The sequence below is a fragment of the Ambystoma mexicanum genome, chromosome 10 (genome assembly GCF_040938575.1).
Source record: "Ambystoma mexicanum isolate Mex_15411 chromosome 10, UKY_AmexF1_1, whole genome shotgun sequence".
NCBI lineage: Eukaryota > Metazoa > Chordata > Amphibia > Caudata > Ambystomatidae > Ambystoma > Ambystoma mexicanum.
The window spans coordinates 1577994535-1578008139 of NC_090932.1; the positions used below are offsets into that span (position 1 = coordinate 1577994535).

General features: G+C 45.8%; 1 protein-coding gene across 1 annotated transcript in view; it reads right to left on the minus strand.

Moving 5' to 3' along the window:
- Positions 1-13605, minus strand: part of LOC138492614 (solute carrier family 2, facilitated glucose transporter member 11-like) — a 217436-nt gene that overhangs the window by 147920 nt on the left and 55911 nt on the right. The gene's annotated exons all lie outside the window — the stretch shown is intronic.

The following is a 13605-nucleotide window of genomic DNA, read 5'->3' on the forward strand; positions in this document are numbered from 1 at the left end:
CGCAACCCCAGTCTGTTTTGGGAAATGACACACAGATGTGTTTTGTCTTCCCTCACACAGATCTGAGTACTCGTAAGGCAAATAATTAGCCCAGTGCATCCTGAAATCCTTGATACGGGCATTCCAGGTCAACTAGCCACAGTGTATTGATTACACTACAGTCCCTTATGCTGATACGAGGGACTCTTAAGCACTGATACACCGCCTTACTGCCAGTTGACGGTAAGCTGTACTTTAAATACACAGGAATGTGTGTACCCCAGGCACCATTTAGCCGTTATTAAGTAACTTCAATTTAGACACTAATTTTCTGAGACCCTCACAGTTATCCTCTCACCCACAGATAACATCCACGGACAGAACTACTCCACACGTCTCTCCTGATGAAGGCCACCATAATAATGTGCTCAAATCAAGCCCTGTGTGGCCGAAACACTACAGTGTCGATGATCTGTGACACAACTGTTTAACCCCTTTTGTATGTTTGTATATAGTGTTGTGTACACTGTCTATTAGATATACCTGGACTGAATAGCAGCCTCGGGTAGCACTCTCTTTAGTTATGTTTCACCTAATCGTTGTACCGACTTGTGCATTTTGTTAGGGAGCTTTACCTCAACACTCCAGAGGTTGGTACACAGTTTTACCCCCATTTTTTACTAAACCTGTCGGTGTCACTTTTGTGCTTATCGAAAGTAATGTAAATATCTAAAAATTGTTTTGAGATTAAAATAAATGTTTCCAAAACTGTTTAACTGTATGATGATCTCACATCCTGATTCTTTTTGATATTCATATAGGTCTAAAGGGAGGACAGAGCCTGACATGGCAGAGGACAGGGAAGCAAAGTAAAATAACTAGTTGGAGTGGTCAGAGCTGGTTGCCATCAACTCGGGGCAAACTGTCTTTGAATCACCAAGAGATGATTTGAGCCTGCACTGACGCCCTCCCCCACCTTTGCAACTTTCCACAATAAACAGTAGCTTATGCAGGAAGGGTAGATGGCTCAGGGCCATCTGGACAGGGCATGAGCTGGCATGTTCCCTCGGGGAGCCATGTGAAGGCAAGATGGTCTAGGGTAGCTGTGGGATGGAACACTGGTGGGACAGGGAAGAGAAACAAGGGATAATCAGAAACTGGGCTTACCCAAAGTTCTCTCGCGACCTGGGTGCTCCGGCTCGTTGCAGAACCCAGGCTTACTGATGTTGTACAGCCTGCAGGTAACCACACTGGAAGAGGGAAATGTTTAAGACACACATGCAGTAACCTGAGTATGCCAAGGTGAGCTTGTTGGTAGGAAGCAGTAGGGATGGGACACAGAGATAGAGAACAGGCATGCAGTTCCCAAATGGATCATGGCAGGCTGATGAGATATCAGTAATAGAGGAAAATTGCCAGGCAAAGAGTGCAGGCTGAGAGCCAGCTTTTGCAGATGAGCGCATACACAGGTGGGTTGCATCTCTTGTGGTAGCTGGGCTTGTGCAGAGCTAAACTGTGACCGCCTCATCGAACCGATTGCACCCACATGGAAAGGAGTAAGAGGGGTGGTGCTTATCCCTCAGAAAGGAGCACAATATTGAGTCCACATTTTCAAATATTGCTGTAGGCCCACTCCTCTTTACTTTGGAAATGTACTGCAATATCCAGTTGATATCAAAAGTACATTATCAGCCTTGCAGACCACATAATTCTGTTTTTGTGTTTATGTACCTTCAAATTAGTGTGCGACGCTATCCATATAAAAGAACGGGAAAAAAAACAATGGTAGAATTGATCGCATATTGGCTGTACCAAAATCTCACACAGATGAAAATTTCAAACAATTCTACCATTCGTAAACATTATAGCGAACAAGGCAAGTGAGGTTGCGGTGGTGTCCCAAGCACCCTTGTTTGCTATAATGGAATCAGGGGTGACAGGGGTGTCCCCCTCTTGCAAAACAATAATGTTCCACAAAATAAACAATAATAAAAAGGGACCCTGCGGCACTGGACCCCATGCACGCAAGTGAAGTAAACCAGCATTGCAGAGGGATGGCGGATGAGTACGGGGGTGGGGGGATGCAGGCTAACAGAAATGTCAGCGGGACAAAGAAACAAAAGTCATTTTCGTTCAAATGACTTTCATTTTTTCTTCCTTAGACATTTCTGATTCCATTAAATCATGGACAATCGTGTGCACCTGTGAATTCAGCTTCTCATGCAAGCCCATCCTTATTCTCAAATAGAGACATACCATAGAAGGACACACCTTGAACAATTCACAATGTTCGTAACAAAAATGTAATCAATAATAGAACTGCTCCTGCCACCATGACAAGTAGGTTGCACTGCAATATCTTCACCCAGTTGGCCATTAGCTGCATGCAGACCCCATGTGTTCATTAACTCAGCAATTCTTCTGGATACCATTGTGTGTGGCCCGTCCATAGCGGAAGATGAGGTGATGCAATCAGAGTTCAAAATGGCGATTAACTCTCCTGTAGATTCCCCATACCATGGGCCCAATAAATCTGGTAGAGCCACGCTAAACTTGGCGATATTCACCATCTGCGGCTTCCAATACATTTGAAGGATTAAATATTCATGGTTTGAATTGTCATTGGGCCGTTTATAGGAGTTTTAGTGCCAACACATCCCTTGACTTAGTCTCCCACTGTTCCCAATTTAGATTGAGCGAGGACTTCATTGCCGTCAGTAGGCCCCAATATTGGCGACCAAACACTCCTTTGTTGGCAGGAGTACGAAACATCACAAAACCATTCAGCAGTGGTTAGTCTTGTAGCGACGGCTCCTGTAGTAAGAGGATTTCAAATTTCTCTAGGTTTTTAGGAGCTTTATTTAAAAGATGAGAATTCTCTCTCGAATTCCATGAGATAAATAAACATGAGGACAGGTCCACTACTCATTAAAGGTCTTGAATTGGACATGCAGAGCATCAGTTATCTCTGCCCGTCCAATTGTCTTTGCCTACTCGTTGATTCTTCTAGGTGTGGTGCAACCTTTTTTCTACTTGAATACGCAGAGGCTCTGCTATCTCCATTTTATTATGCATCTTCCTGCTGGTACTTATGTCAACTTGGAATCGTGTGTCTTGGTCCTGCAGACAGTAAATGCCATATCCAAGTAAAAGGACCTCTTCCAATAAGAGGAAAGTGGTCAATCTTGAAAATAGATGTAAGGATACCAGGTCTGTTCTCTTTTCCTAAATAAAGTCTACCTGTGTGATGTCACTTAAAGAAATGATTTGCACCTATCATCACAGATGCTTCATATTGGGAAAAAACAAGGAGGGTCCTGGGAGTCCCTCTTCCAGACAATAGTCCTGGTTGCGAGAGCCTTACCTTTAGCTCACTATCTTTCACAGAGGAGAAATATCCCACACATATCAGTCTTAGTCCTGCCCTGGGGCAGTCCAGCACTGTAATGCTAGGCAATTCTCCTCTGAACAAGAGTACCAATAGCAACATGCAGGGTTCCAAAGTGGAACAGTAGAATGGCCTTGGAAGCCGGTGTAAAGCGTAAAAGCAGGCATATATGCCTTGCATTTACGCAGTGCGGTAACGCATCACTGCGTCATATCTGATTCCGTATACATGGAAATAGATTCAGATCCAATACGGAGTATGCCCAGGAAGCGCGGTTCCACCTGCCCAGAGCCCACAACACCCTGGTCCCACAGAACCAAACCCAGGCAAGCGCTGATAATGGTGGGACCAAAATAAAATTTTCACTGCCCCTTGATCTTAGGACCTTCTGACAGCCCCCTGCCCTCAGGCCCCCTGACATCCCTTGACCCCAGGAGCACCTGGCACCCCGTGCACCAGGACCCCCTGAAACCGCCTGCCCCCAGCACCCTCTGAAAACCCTTGACCCCAGCTTCCTGCATGCATTGAACCCAGGATCCCCTGACATCCCTTGACCCCTATGCCCGAGATGTACATTGCCCCCATGCCCCCTGACATCCTCTACCCTGGAGCCCTTGGTTCCCAGTATTCCCTGACACCCCCTGCCCACAAATCCCTGACATCCCTTGACCCCATGACACTCCCTGCCCCCAGGAGTTCCTTACATCTCTGGCCTCCCTGACATCACTTGACCCCAGAACTCCCTGACAATCCTAGTAAATGTAATGCTATTTTCTCAACAGCCACAGGGGGGACCAGATCAGGGGGGACCAGATCCAGAAGTGCTGGCAGGACCTGAAGTGGCGTGTCCATGAGCTGGTCACTAAACACCACTGGGAGACCCTGCCGGTGGTATGTGATCACTGCGTACCCTGAAATTTCAGATACGAAAATGCTGAATATGAAAATCGGGGCATGCAGTGATCACATCGATCACTCTTTCCCACATTCCCCATACCAGCTACCACTTTACCAATACTTCCCGTTGTGTGGTTCACTTACCTTCCCCGTACCTCCCCTTTCCTCCTTGCGACGTCAGTTCCCAAACCCTAAAGTGGGTAGGAATTCTGCTGCTGCGTCTTGTTTTGTTTTTTGATTGTTAAACTTTATTGTCCCCCGAAATCCATGACACCCCCGCTACCCCCAATCCCCCTGTTCGGTAAATTTGGATTCAGAATTTTCATCAATGCCGAATGCGTAGTAAATTTTGCATTTCTTTCGATGATTTGTAGCGATGCCGACCCTGGCCACAGGAGGAGGATCACCACCACCACTCCTGAACCTGCGGCCATGGGAGGATCAGGCGCTGGTTACCATCGACGTCAGTGTCCTTGAGGGAATTGGAGAAGTAGAGACTGGGGCTGAGGTTCGTCAACTGCATGCATGGGATACATCCATGACAGATCTTGGTTGAATTGTGTGAGAGCTGATTACACATTCATGACCCATTATAACCACACATGTCCCTGAGACCCACCCTTATTGACCAATACCATTAATATGAAGCGAGACCTCACACAACCACAAACACCCCCCATGCCATTGCCAACATGCATTTGTACTGCCCGCCCACCAACCCCCACACCGGCACACTGCACAATACAATCACAGCACATCCAGCTGTCCCCCAATCACCAAGATCTCTGTCGATCCCACATGCACACATAAGTAACCCCACAATCACATGTGCCATCATGCTTCCTGGAAGGCATGTGCAAGTGCGCTGTGAAGACATTTGCCCCCTCACCAGATGGTGTACGTCCAATTTGCATCCTGTCACATGACATGAAAGCACTGACATCACAGGTAAGAAGGACACCCTTGAGAAGCATAACACATAAACATACCCTAATCCACACATTTCACATGTGAGTATGCATGCCAATTGACTGTTCACTCATGCAGGACTGTGTGCTGTACCCAGTGATGTAACACACAGTTACCCCATTCCTCATGCCACTTCCACTCCAATAAGCCCACACTGCACTGCAGTATGTGAATGGAAATGTGACCTGAGTGGAAGGCCGTGCAACAGTACAATGCCAACACTTATCAACAAATTGCTCACCTATTCACAAGACCGCAGGCCAAAGGTGACTGATACACGCAGCTGAACATCACACTCACCCACACATAGTGGAAAATGCCTGCAAACCCACCCAACACCATGCCCACAAGCAAATCAAGAGACTACCTGATGACACTGAGCCATGTGGGAGAAGGGGCGAGGGGGAGTTGGCCAATCATTTATCAGCATTCATCACTGCATGCACCCATGCGAGAGAGCAAAGAGGAAATAGCCATGAGTGCCCACATCCCACCAATGCACTCCAGAGTCATCAACTATGAAATAGGGATTCACCCAATGCGAATGGAGTAGCACTAACAACCCACATCCCACCCCACCATTCCTCAGTAATAGGCGCATGGATATGCATGAAACACTAAGGTTAAGAACATATGCCAGAGACACTGGGCTGCTACAGGAATCTAATCCATATACTCACCTGGGGCTGCATATGGCACGGACCGACTTGCTGTAACAATGGCCAAGGACAGGGTGGCGGGATATAAATGTGCACCGGGCAGAACAATGGGCACAATCACTGAAGGGACATGTTTGCATGGAAGGGCTGTCTCAAAATAGCACGCCGGGGCATGTCTACAAAATCACACAACTGCCCCTTACATGGCAACATGGAGTGGCTTCATGACAACAGTGTTGTGTGGACCTCCACATAGTGGAGGATAGGTGAAATTGACCTTGTCACGTCATACCTATCCATGGTGAATCTGCGGATGCTTCTGCTGAAGTAATTTCACCAACAGGAATGTGGTGCAAATGTCAACCAATGGCCATGTCCCACTAATTAAAGACATACCTCCATACTCTGTCTACCACCACTAAGTGCCCAGTATCCCCTGTAAATGTCATGCAGTCACCCCATACTGTTTTGTTGCTCAAGGCCAAGACACACCAATCTACATGTCCACTATTGCAGGTACACAATACTCCAGAAAATAACCACCAAGTAGACTGTGTGTTGCACTCCCCTGTGTTGATATCAGTCAATTACTGAGCACAAGGAAGTTTCAAACACGTAAATACAGAATTTCGAAAAGCACATTTCCACGCAATTATATGATATGATATGATATGACATGGCATTTATAACGGCCTATACACAAGTGTTTCAAGGCGCGACGAGGAAAGGGAGGGGAAAAACAGTGGAAGACAGACAACGATTCTACTAGGCCAGGTGTCATTCAGATCGCGCAAGTGCGAGGGAAATAGGGAAATAAAAAATATAAGGGGTGTATGTGGGGAGCTGCAGGGGGGTCTCCCCCGCATATAATTGTGGGGAAATGTGAGAGGGAAAAATCTGTATTTTCGTATTCACCATTTGTTTTTCTCTAGGTGATCACATAGGTCCCCCTATGTCTGGGTAGCACATTTATTGTATTTGAGAATGGTGCTCATATTGCTACATGTACCAACAACACTGACATCGCCTACTCATTCACAGGGGATGGAGATGGCACTGAGGAGAAGGAGGATGAAGATGAAGATGAAGATGATGATGTTGATGTTGACTTCACCATGGAGTGGACAAGCCAACCAGGCCAACATGACACCAAGGAGGGTGAAGCTCCAGAAACTGGGACCACTGTCACCATCATGGACAAAGTCACCATGGACCCTTGTGACACCCCACTACTGAGGCCTGGGGACAACCTGGTGGTGGAGGACATCCCACCACTCCTGTGGACCCAACACTTCCAAGGCCAGCTTGCTAGTGGACTGCGCATCTCCCAGGGACTTCTGGTCACCTGACAAATGCAGACCAAACAGCCAGCATTTCCAGCCCATATCCTGTACCCATTGCACCTTCCCCCTGTGGCGTCTAGTAGTTTGGCAGTCATCATAGAGAGACTGACAGCCATGGAGGCAGTACAAGCACAGGAAGTGGCCAAGTGGGAAGGAAATGCGGAAGAGCTGCCGCTCACTTGGACAATTTTGGGGAATGTCGAACAGTCCCTGGAGGATGTGCACCACGAATTGGTGGCAGCCAACCAGCTGGGGGAAAACCTTGTGGGCGGAGGCACGGTCAGCATGGAGAGAGGCCCATGAGGATGCTTGGCTTGCTTGAGAGCAGGCCTCCGCCGCCACTGCTGCAGTTGCTGCTCCACAGGCCTGCTCTCAAGCAGGAGAGAATTCTTAGCTTGCCCGGGAGCTGGTGTCTCCCGGGCAAGTTTAGACTGGAGTCGGGGAGGATGCCCCACTGGTCGGAGAGCAGGACGCTGCTGCCAGTACAGAGTCATGTGCCCTGGCCTGGGATGATGCCAGGTTGGGCCGAGAGCAGGCCTCTAGGCACAGTCAGGGATCATCCAATGCTGCCAGGGTGCCCTCGTCAGGTATCCACCATTTGGCCCACTACATGGGTCCCCTTTGCCACCAGATAGTGGAGGCCAGTCCCCAGCATAGTCAGACACAGATTGCCATCAATGACTTGCTGGTCCGCCAGGAGCAGTCCCTGCCATTATGGAAGAGTTAATGGCCAGGGATTCCACCTGTTCCTCATGTATTCACCAACAGTTGCCTGTGAGGCCTAACTCCACCCAACACCAGCAACGTTGCAGCCTCCCGAACCCCCTACCTCGACTAGACAGGGGCCACAGGCAAAGTGGCCATGCCGGGATGGTGAGCCAAACCATAGCTCCTGTCTTCCTCTACTTTCCCCCTCCGAAATGGACCTGTTTTGATTGCTCCTAAAGGCAGTCTTTCGTTTTCCACTGTTGTTTCCTGATTACTGGACCTGAACCTGCACATCTGTTCCCTGGACTTTGCCTCTGTCAATTCAACTGTTTGTTCCTGCACCGCACAGGAAGCCTTTAGTTCAGACCTCTGAATTACATTTCAATAAATGCTTCTGCGCATTATATATATATATATATATATATATATATATATATATATATATATATATATATATATTTTGCTGTACGTCCTTGAAAGCTACATTGTATGGAGGGGTGGTGGGTTGGGAGAGTGGTGTGTGCCATCATTTGCAAGGATGCGCTCACCTCGATCTGAAGAAGTTGTGTACAAGTTCATCACACAGCACAAGCCCGTCAGTGCTGCTGCACATGTCCTTGTGGCTGTCGATTGATGCATTACCCTCGTCTTCGGCTCATCATCTGCAATGGCATCATTGGGCATGGGGATGGTTTGTCTGATGGCCACATTGTGCAACATGCAGCACACTGTGATGATTTGGCAGACCTTTACTGAGCGGTTCATGAATTCGTGGCCAGTCTGATGCGGACAGCCGAAATGGTTCTTCAATGCACCGAAGTCCCTTTCTGTGATGGTGTGGGTGTGGCCAATGTTGTAGCTTGTGCGCTCCGGGCATGGCTGGATTTCGCAGTGGTATCATCCGCCAGAGGTGGATGCGGTATCTGGCATCACCAGTGGCGGGAAATGAACAGTTTACAGTCTTGTGCATTAAAAGGCACAGTGGTTGGTACAGGGTTCACATGCTTGTGGTGACCGTTCTGTAAGTGGTTTCAACCCAGCACTCCACCTAAGTCAATGCCTAGCATGGGATGCCCAATTGAAACCCTTATTTATATATTTTGATGTCAAAGTTCTTTTATTTCTGGATGATGTACCCTTATATAACGCCCCTCTCTTTGAATCCCCCGGTCTCACTGAACCAAGAAGAAGGTTTGTTTTGCAAAGTTAAAAGATTTATTTGATGAGTTGAACAATATATATATATCACACTTTTATGAATATGAATAATATCTAAATATCACACTTATGAATATTTATACAATGATCAGCAATGTGTAATATGACAATAATCAACAATCTCTTTAATCAATTAGGAGTTGGAATAGGAAGAATAATGCAGCAGAGAATAAAACTTTGTGTGGGTTGAATGAAATACAATGATATGAAATTAATGCAACACAGAAATGAAACTTGATATGAATTCAATCAAAGACAAAGGAATCACTCTTTCCACCGATACTACTCACTCCCCCCAATATGCAATATGAAGAGATGGAAGGAGGGTATACAGGTTTCATGAATAACAATCAACAATTGCAGTTTCAATCCCGATTCCCCCAAGCAATCTATGAGAGAACAGGAATGATTTTAAAACAGGTAAATTGCTTTTAAATGTGATTTGAAATTAATGAGAAAAATGCTAAAAATTACTTTAATTAGCTAAATAGGATTCAGCACTAGTGAGAGTTGCTTTGGATTGGTTCAGGTAGACACTAGCAATGATTGTTGAATTATTGGCAAATAGGAAATTAAGTTCAGCGGTCAAATGCAAGAAATAGCTGTTTTTACATGTGGTGAAATTGAGCCAAATGCGAAATTGCGGCTAACTTTTCAGAGCACGAAAAATGCGATTACGGAAAAACTATAAGGAGTTAGAATGTGGTTCTTAGTTCATTTGAAAGCTGAGGATGTTAGCTTCAGAATGACATACATTTTGTTCCTAGCATGTACGGTTCAAAAGTTACAGAGGTTTTAGTAAAGGTCGATTTTTCTCAAACAGGGTCAAGATTTTACAAATGAGATTGCGCTTTTGAAAATTTACCAACAAGGATGGGCTTATACTAAGGGACTATAAAGATGCAAGATACCCAACAGCCAGCCACCAGAGCAGCGGCGCCTCACTCCGACTTTTGTCTTCCAGGACACTTGACTTTCTTCAGAAAAATATCAGCGCACATATGATTATCACTACAATTATCACAGCATTTATATGGATGGGAGAAGGATTCAGGATAGACAAAAGAGATTCTATAATGCAGTCTGGATTTGTTGGAATGGGTTGGATTGGATTACTTAATACTAAGAGGTTGGTTATGGACAGTTCTACGCTAAATACTCACAACTATGGTTTGGAATGGGCCCGTCAGAGATCTGGTCAAAGGTTTGGCTGGAATTCGCTCACCACCGGACAGGTATCAGGCGCTTGGTTCTGCTCTCAGCAAGGCACTCTGGTCTGCACGGCCTCTTGGACTGGATCTGATGGGTTCTGGGTTACAGCTCTGCTGGGCTGATCTGGATCTTGGGTTCTAGCAAGGGTTCTTAGCCAGAAGCAGCCAAAACAGCACAGCCAGTCTGTGGAATGGGTTAGGCCCCGTTGAAGTTTAATCAGGTTGCAAGATTTTAAAGGCACGCTGAGAAGGGTTCAGCTTTTTGGGTTGGGCCTCTGCTTCAGGGTTCTGGAGTCTGGATCTGGGTTCTGGAGTCTGGATATGGGTTCTTTCTGCAGAGCGCTTCGCCGGTAGATCAGTGAGGAGTGAATGTGTGTGTGTTTGTCTGTCCTCAGCAGTCCCTATTTATCCATTTTCCAAGGGGGAGGGGAGGCTGATTATACTATGCCCAACCCTCTAAGAATCTGATAGGTCAGAGAATTCCCTTTCCCCTGATTTGAGAAGGGAACAGTGTGTCATGATGTGTCATCATGTGTCAGAGTGACACTCTGTTTATGGTCCAGAGAAAACCTTCCCCTTTGTTTCTACCCAGAAAATCTATTTTTCCTCAAATAAAACATATTTCCAATATGCCCATCTTGTTAATAATACATATTTATATTACAGATTAACTATGGTACGTTTCTGTCAAAACCTCATCTTCCTACGAGTTTTGGTTCACAAATGACAGTTTTTCAAGTTTTTGGGCGGTTACTCAGTGTCAGTTCTATACCAATTCTTTTACATACATGCACATACCATCTGGGCATATCCCTGTAAATTTTCATATTCCTAACATAATCACAATAGCTAGAATATGAACATTTTCGTGGTTCAGTCTCTGAATATCGCACAGATTCCAGATTAGTTTTAAACTGTGAGCACACTTTTCATTTTAATAACCTATAAATTCCATATTTTTATCAGTTCAGTACAATATGCTATAAGTCTTTTTCAAAAAGATATTTCCTGTGCTTTCTGAATACACCAAACGGTTTGTCTCCACCTCCAAGGTCTTGGCTGGGCCAGAGAGTCACATGGGCATGTCTTCCTGGGCAGCTGGTTTCAGTTCACACCCGAATTAGCATTTTCTTTCAGTTCAAGCAACCCATTGTCTCTTTACCGGAGCAGCAGAGCAAGTCTCCTCCTCTTCTCATTAGCATCCAAATGAGATATCCTCTCCTTTTGTTGGGAAGGAAAAGGGTGGTGTGTTCTCAGTGGGGGAAAACCTCTTTGAAGTTTTAGCTGAATCAGGTTACCTTATAGTCAATAGTGACATTGTTCCTTGTGAAAAATTACAGTCACAAATTTAAAATAAGCAAACATATCTTCAATTCCAGTCTTTTTCAACATGAAAATCAATAGTGGCACCTTTTATTGCATTTGATGGAAGTCCCTTCTTTCCCCACACTTAGATTTTGAGACACAAGTTTAACATGACAAGTTTAGAGATCGCCAGCTTCTGACAGAGGTGAGTAGCGGTATTGCGTCTTTTTTTAACATATTTTTCCAAGCCAGCATCTTTAAATGTGGATTTTCTTCTGATAAATGTACTTCTGCTGACATTATATTTATGTGGGTTCTTGAAGTAGAATGAGGTTTAACCCCCAACAAGGAGGTTGGATCTTTTGTGTGGTTTGTGAACCATGATTTTTGCAAATTTGACAACCAAGAAAACGGATTTCCAAACAGCTCTGTGTTTCTTTTGTAATCAGCATTGCTTTTTGAAGTAGTTTCAGGCTGCTCTGTGGGTAGCCCAATGGTGGGTTTTGGTAGTGGTCTCCCGTGTTACCACTGACATAGGCAAAAGTGGATTGGCGGCCTATTTTCCAGGTTTTTCCTGCGCACTTCTGGGTGATTTTAGCGTGCATAAGGCTTTCCAGCAGCCATTCTGATGTTCCTGATGCAAGCAGTGCACAGGAATGTTGCAGGGCCTGGACTAGTGGGTTAAAACATCCCACAGTTCCACGCATGCATCAATGGCAGACATGGACAGATATGTAGGAATCAGGTAATAATTCATACTGTACATGTGTGGGGCAATGGAGCATGCATGGTGTATGTTCTGGGTTAAATTGGGGAGTCCCATGTGCCATGAATAGCTCCAGACTGTGTTATATCCCCAGGGGCTTGCTGTGTCCCATCACATGTCATTGGATCCTCACAGCAACATGTGTACAGAGGTCTTGTAGTGCTGAAGGCTGCTCTCTGGTTAATGGGAGCATGGTGTGTTCACGGGTGTGTGACGGTGGTAAAGCCAGCTATACATGTGTGCCTAGGCACACAAGCATTTGTGAGTGAAGTGGGCTTGGCAGGAGTGCCATGCTGTGGTTCTAAGTGGATGTTGTGCACATCAGACATCTTGGACCATTTGGGTGTACAGCATCTCATGTCTGGTGTACATTTGTTGGACATTTTATCACATGGATTACGCTTTGGGGTGTGCCATGGGGGTTGTAGACAGTGCTGTCAGTGAGCGCACATTGGGGCTTCCACTTGCACCCTGAGTTGGAAGTGGGCACATGTTGCTAGGTGAAGTTAGTGCTTTAGCAGCTGTTGTTGGGCATGCACTTTAGGGGAGTACTGGTCATCACATGGGGGCAGGTATTATCCATTCACTATGGTATGTGCATGGTTGACAGTGCTGGGCAGACAGTTGTGTGCTGGCATCCACAGTCAACTCCCACACCTCCTGAATGGCCTATGGGGGCATTATCATCCTGTTGTGCTCATGTCCCATGCAGTGGCAAGTGTGTTTCCATACACTGGTGTGATTGGTGGGCTGTCCTTTAGATACCCAGCAGCCATGGCCAGCATTGATGCAGGTGTCCCTTGATGCATTGCTGCTTGTAGCAACACTGGTACTACCAGCAACATGGTGCTTTCAAAAGTGAGCCTGTAGTTTCCTGTCCTTTTTATGTGGTCCCATCCCCGATTGGTGGCTCATTGCTTGTGCGGCTTGTTGTGAGGGTTGAATGGCTTGTTGTGTGAATGGCCAATTTTACTATGTCAACTTTCTTTGAGTAAAAGTTGGAGTAAAAAGCCGTGCAATGTTTCAGTAGAATGCCAATCTGCATATTTTCTATTTGTATTTATTGTATTTTTATAGCACCTTACGCCAAAGCGCTTTACAACCAAGAGTACAGTACAATAAAGTGCTCATCGAAATTCAGAAACAAATCAATCAAAAGAAA